Here is a 7226-nt window from a genome sequence, read left to right as displayed (position 1 = left end):
ACTAAGTTGTTAAGGAAGAATACCCTATTAGCAGGCTAGCTTTAAGAAATTAAAATCTTTGTTGACTAAAGCTTCCATTCTAGCTCAGCCAGAATTTGGTAAAGATTATGTTGTGTTCAGCGATGCTTCACATGTTAGACTTAGATGTGTTTTAATGCAGAGAGGTAATGTAGTAACATATGCCTCGAGACAACTTAGGCCACATAAGTGTAATTATCCTACTCATGATTTGGAGTTGGCTACCGTCATTTTTGGCTCTTAAACTCTTGAGACACTACTTATATGGTGAGAAGTGTATTATTTACATGGATCACAAAAGTCTTAAATATCTCCTTACCTGGAAGGAGCTTAAATTGAGGCAGTGTAGGTGGATTGAATTGTTAAAAGACTACGATTGTACGATAAAGTATAACCTTGGGAGAGCTAATGTAGTGGCAGACGCTTTGAGCAGAAGGGAAATGTCTGACTTGAGGGCTATGTTTTCCCGTTTGAGTCTATTTGATGATGGAGGTATTGTGGCTTTATTGCAAGTAAAGCCTGCTTGGGTTCAGGAAATCAGAGATAAGCAGAGTCTGGAAGAATCTTTAGCACCTCGATTTAAAAAGGTTGAAGATTGGTCGAATAAGGTCTTTGAGATTAATTTTGATGGCATTTTGTGTTTCAGAGGCATATACTATGTACCGAAGAATCAGATTTTGAGGCAGTCTATACTATAGGAAGCATATTGCAGCCCTTATGCTATGCATCCTAGTAGTAATAAGATGTATTGTGACTTAAGGGAAGTGTATCGGTGGCTGGGTCTTAAACTGGAGGTAACTAAATAGCTGTCGAAATGTGTAACTTGCCAACGAGTTAAGGCTGAGCATCAGTTTTCATCTGGGTTACTACAACTGATTTGTATTTGGCAGTGGAAGTAAGAAAGGGTGACTATGATCTTTGTTAGTGGGTTGCCCTTAATATCTTCTATGAAGAATTCTATCTGGGTCATAGTGGATAGATTCACTAAGACAGCCAATTTTATTCTGGTTCATACTAATTATTCTCTTTAGAAGCTAGCTAAGCTTGATATATCTGAAATAGTGAGATTGTATAGAGTGCCAGTATCAATTATTTCAGACCTAGATCCCCGTTTTATGTCTTGGTTCTGGAAGAAATTGCTTTGGGTAAACAGTTAGACTTCAGCATTGTTTTTCATCTGTATACTGATGTTACTCAGAGAGTGTAATTCAAATTTTAGAGGATATGTTGAGGAGTTGTATGATAGATTTTTACGGTGGTTGGGAGGAGCATCTATCGATGGTAGAGTTCGCCTATAATAACAACTTTCAGTCAAGTATCCAAGTGACACCTTACAAGGCCGAAATTTCTTTAGGGAGGAAAAGTTGTGACATCCTAAAATTTTTTCTTAAAAAATGTAGAATTATTTCAAAGATGAGTAAGCGACCGGTGGTTAAAAGAAAAATGAGGAGGTAGTGCAAATAGATCAAGGTCTCGAGTTCAATTCCCTTCCCTTACAAAATAGATTAATTTTGCTAAATTTTCTCCTTCCTTTAAAAAAATGTAGAATTAGTTCAATGATGAGTAAGTGTCACCCATTCCTTGTAAACTAGGTATAAATACAACTTTTTATTGTATTTTTTTTAGCTTTTCTATAAAATTTTCTCCTACCTTAGCCGTTCTATTGTCCTTTGTTTTTCCTTTTCCTCAATTTTCCTTCATTTCCCTTCACTGTGCCACCATCAACCTTCTCTTTTTTCTGCCTATCTTTCATTCGTTGAAAGAGGATTTTTACACGATTTAGGATTTTTACACGATTTTCTTTGAAAGTAAGCCACTAAAGTCTCCCAAAGATCACCATTGCTGCTCCTTTGCTATCCTTTGAGTAAGTGACCTTATTCTTCTATTTTCTTATCAAAATTTTTTATAAAAAACTTTTGTTCCAGATTTGGAATTTTATGATTTTTAATGATTTAAATGATAAATTTCTAGCCTTCAAATTGATTTTTATGAAGCTCCCAAAGCAGCTCTAAAGTCGTCGCCATTGGTGGTTGTTGATGCCCCTCAAGTCTTTTTATTTGTGGCTATTGTTTCAACCCTAAATTTGATTTAAAATACCAATTTCAAATTTGATATAATTTTATTTTCAAGACTAAAATAGATCCTTTTTAGCCCTAAAACAAATCTCTTTGGTGTTTTTCAAAATAGTTCCCTTCGTAGCCAATTTTGGTGATATGCCACTTCTAGATCTACCAATAGGGGCTGCTGGTTTTTATTTTTACCACTTATTTCCAGCAAGGTTTAAATCTAATAAACTACTTTCATAATCAACCTTCAATCATGTATGATTTAGGAATATTTGATCTTAATCGTTCGACAACTTAGATTTGAGAATCAGGAAGCGTAAGTGCGATTGTTTGTAGGTTGTTGGGTAGTATCAATTTTGTTGTTAATGGATTTGTTGGCTGGATAAATTGGGGTTAAACATTGATGTTTTAGCTACTTATTTTTAGTATTTTATTGTGTTAGGTTCTGATTTAAATGGCCCGAACTAGCAGTGAAGCTGTTAGTCGTTCGAGCACATGTTTCGCATCGAATCAGTGTAATTAGTCAAGTCAATTTGTATCTAAAAGTTAGTTGTTGTAATACTGATTTAATTGAACCCTTTGAGGGTTTTTTAAGACTGATTTAACAACACTTTAACTTGATGAATGTTGTATTTTAAGTTTGGTTCAATTTATGTCTGATGGAGGAATCATGAGTTTCACAAGTAGTGCTAGGTTGTGCGAAATTAAGGTGTGGGTTCTAACCTATAACCTTGAATGTCTAAATAACATTTGTAGTTATTAAATTGATGTTTAAGATTGTTGTTTAGGCTTAGTTAAGTGGCTAAGTAAGTGATTTTACGGTGGCCGAATTAGTTACTTTGCATGTTTGCAAAGTTGCATGGTTGACTGTTTATTTGCATGACTGGTATTGGTATGAAATAACATGAATGGTTTGAATATATGCTGTGTTTTGGATGTATGTATAGCATGTATTAAAATGAATACAAAGACTTAATTCATGAAATGTATGCACGAGTGAAATGCTATGAAATGTACTGAAAGTAAGTCTACTACACATGCACTGGAAAAATTGCATATAAAATGATAATGAAAATATGGCCTATTGGAATGTCACTGTATGGATGGTGAAATTGAAAGCTTGATAAGTGTTACTATAGAATTGAACAGAATGATATTATAAGGGCATGTAAAACATGCTACTGAAATATAAATATTATAAGGACATATCGCATATGCATGGGTTGGGTTATTATGGATGAAAAAGGAGTTTCATAGAGTAATGATGACATATTAAGTCTGCATTTATGTTTTTAGTGCACTACACCGAGGTATTGAGGAGAATGATGATTATATCACATCTTAAATGATAGTATAACTACATTACGTATAATGGTGGTGTAACCACATTGAGCATAGCTCGCAATATTTGGAGTTCGGCAGACGGGTTTTAGGGGAACCTAAAAATTTTCCCAAGCCTGGCTCGAAATAAAATTGTTAAGCCCGAGCCCGGCCCGGCCGACCCATATTAAATTTTTTTAACTTATTTCATTAAATAAAAATTTTAAAATATATTAAATAATCAAATACATTTAAAACAAATATTAAAACAAGAAACAAATAAAAATATATTAAAACAATTCTTAAAACAATACACAAATTAAAAATATAATAAAAATTGATTATATTAAAATTAAAATTAAAATATAAATATGATTAAAAATAAAAATATATATTTATTATATAATTTGGTAGGGCAAAATGAACCGCCAAAAATTTTACCAGCCCGCCCATTTTTAAGCAGGCCTCGTTTTTTGCCCAAACCCATATTTCGGCCTATATTTTTACCCGAACCTCCCATTTTTCTGGGGGCCTTGGCCGAGCCGTAGCCCTACCATGCACACCTCTAGTCACAGGTGGTTGGGAAAGAGTCTTTATGCATTACATTTTGTCCATGCCACACTCGAAAGATAATGTTATATGCTAGGGGTGAGTAATCGATCAAGTCGAATCGAATCGAGTAAAAAAACTTCAAGTTAGTCGAGTTGACGAATCCTATTTTAGCAATCGAACTCAATTTGAATTTTTTTTGAATCAAATCAAATTGAGTCAAAAAATTTCGAGTCAAGTTGAGTCGAGTTAACAAATCCTATTATTTATACTCAATATTGCATTTAGATGGACTGATTATTTAACTAGTAGACGAAGTACAAGATTATTTAACTACATAAACAATATAATGGTTTTGCCTTTTAACTTAATAGGTAAACGCTTATTAAAACAAAATAGTTGTCTTTTAACTTAATGGTTTTTCCTTTTAACTTTAGAAAAGGTAAACATTTATCAAAATGACATAGTTTTACCTTTTCTTATTCAGATTTTCGGATAACTCGAATTGTGTAATTCATATTCGAGTTAAACTGAAAATTTTGACTTTTTATGTGAGTTGATCCAAATAACTCGATTAACTCGAGTAACTCAAACTATTTAATTCAAAATTTAAATTTTGATCAAGTTTTTCGAATTGAATTGGATTTTTCTCACCCCGATTATATGCTATGTGATATGTTACATTAATTTATTGATTGATGTTTGCATGGATAACTAAATGTTCTTACTGTTTGGACTCACATTGAGCTAGTTAGCTCACCCCATAGTTTCAGACATATCAGGTAATGCTCAAGGCTAGGTTTGGACATGACATGCGGACATATGACAGACTTCGGACTAATAATTTATTCTGGTTAAGTTTATTTAAATTTATTTGGTTTTTAGACAGTAAAGTTATTTGGATTGTGGTTTGGGTTTTATTCTGCTTTGGGGTTTTCATGCATGCATACTTAAAATGTTAATTTGATTTTATAATCATATTTTGAAATTGGACAATGCATGATAGATGGCTAACGATAAATCTTTTATAAACTGTGTTTTCCACTGCAATAAAAGAAATAAGGTTTTGTTAAGTTAAACAGGAACAATGTGTTTTTTAAACCACGCAAATGCTAATAACTTGACGTAAGGATGGTTCATTTAATTAATTAAATGTTTTCCAAGATAACAAAGGTAAACCATAGTTTTTCTTGAAATAGAGAGCAACTAAGGTTTTCAAGGAATTATAGGGTGGATTAGTCACACAGGTGGCTAGTGTGATCTTCACAATTTGACTATAATGTCTACATTGGGCTTGAGAGGTTATAGGTCTATTTGCGATGCTCTATACCCGAATTTGGCAGACACGTTGGGCGTGGCGTGTTACATAAAGCTAAAGATTAACGTCATAAAATAAAAAATTAAACTGCGAAAACAAACTTGACAAATAAAAAAGACTATGAATTAAAAAGCAAAAGATTAACTTGCTTTAGTGGTTGTAATTAACTTCAAAACTTGGTTTTTGTTAAGAATTAGTTATTAACTAGACAGTATTACCTTCCAACCTCTACTACCTAGCTAATTAACCAGTACTCACTTATCTTTCGACCTCACTTTCTTAACAGGGATAAATTACGATTTACTTGGCGAATTTAACTCCCAACCTCATTTAACCTAGATTACTTCCTAAGGTCATCAATCCTAGGGTTTAAGCACACAATAATTTATAGCAACTAATTCATATGAAAAACCCTCGATCTTCCTTTAACTACTCCCATATTCGCTTGTTAATTTCCCTAAAGGGACATAGCCACTCATGAATACAATTTTCATATTCCCTAGAATCAATTCAATCATGTACAAAGCACAAATAAATTAAAAAGAAAGAAAGATAGAACTTGCTCCGTTTGATAATCTGGATGTTCTTAGTTCTATGAAATCCTTTAACAACTAGCGAGATATTGTCATTAACAATCAAGAAGTGAAATAAAAATTTTAAAATACTGAAAAAAAGTTTTGGACTCAAATTGAATCCAAGTTGAAGTATAAGAAAATAATATGTTTTGAAACCTAATTTAAAATCTTATTAAAACTAAATGTACTCATAAACCCTAATTTTTGGCCTCCAATGTAACACCCCTTACCCGTATTGAATGCCGAAATAGGGTACGAGGCATTACCAGACTTACAACACAAGTAATCACACAATTCCAAGTCATTAATTTGCGTCTGAATTAAAACCATTTATATTCAATCATAGAGTCCTTAATACGAGCTTACAAGGCCCAAAACATGCTTTGGAAGTGGTTTGGGACTAAACTGAGAACTTTAAAATTTTTTACAAAACTTAGAATTTTTTTTTCTATAAACAGGGGTCACACACCTGTGTGGTTTGGGACACACCCGTGTCCCTAACCCGTGTAACTCTCTGACTTGCAAGTCATGAACAAATTGAAGTCACACGGCCAAGTCACACGCCCATGTGCTAGGCCGTGCAGATAATTCAATTTTCATAAAATAGGTGCTGACTTCACATGGTCGGGACACACGCACATGCTTGATGCCGTGTCCCTCACACGGCTGAGACACACACCCTTGTGCTCAATTTTGAGCATTTTATTTTTCAAAATTTAGGTGTAGGGACACACGGCCTAGACATACGCCCGTGTGTCTACCCATATGGACAAAATAAAGGTTATTTACCAAGCCATTTGCCACCCTCATTTGCTTAAACACATACACCATTTCAATGACATAAATTGTAGTATACTTAGGCAACCAAAACATCCACAATCATGGCTAATACATGTCAATGTAATACCATCATCTAACATGCACATGAAATTTTAATAAGCCAAATCAAACATACCATTTTTACATTCCAAAAACAGCACCAAGACTACTATCAACTTGTATTCACTCATCAAGGTGTTATAGCATATCAATGAACCAACTCATCCATTTCACATCAAGGCATTAAACCACAATCAACAAGTAGCAAACCAATGTAAACCACATCACTAAAAACCACTAGCACATACATGCATATAAGTAGACTTACAACCAAGTTAACCAAAATGAGCCAATTTACATGGCCAATTTCCACAACAAGCCTTTGACAATTACAAGCTAATACATTTGGCCAAAATCATAATAACACATATAAAAAAATAACCAAGTCCCTATACATGCCGTATACTCAAAATGATAAATTTCATCAATACCCAAAATGATAGTTTTGATAATGTGAGGCGAATCTCCGACGATCCCCAATTCGAGCTAGCTTGGCGACAC

General features: G+C 33.6%; 1 long non-coding RNA gene across 1 annotated transcript; it reads left to right on the top strand.

Annotated features, from left to right (window-relative positions):
* The first annotated feature begins 1645 nt into the window (after positions 1-1645).
* LOC108459553 (uncharacterized) lies at positions 1646-3004 on the top strand. The gene is made up of 2 exons (XR_001867372.2): positions 1646-1882; positions 2527-3004. It is a non-coding gene; the product is annotated as an uncharacterized LOC108459553 (long non-coding RNA).
* Positions 3005-7226: the final 4222 nt, after the last annotated feature.

Source organism: Gossypium arboreum, chromosome 4 (genome assembly GCF_025698485.1).
Source record: "Gossypium arboreum isolate Shixiya-1 chromosome 4, ASM2569848v2, whole genome shotgun sequence".
In the NCBI taxonomy this organism is placed as follows: domain Eukaryota; kingdom Viridiplantae; phylum Streptophyta; class Magnoliopsida; order Malvales; family Malvaceae; genus Gossypium; species Gossypium arboreum.
Note: the sequence above shows the minus strand (reverse complement) of the source record. Positions and strands in the feature narration are given on the sequence as shown.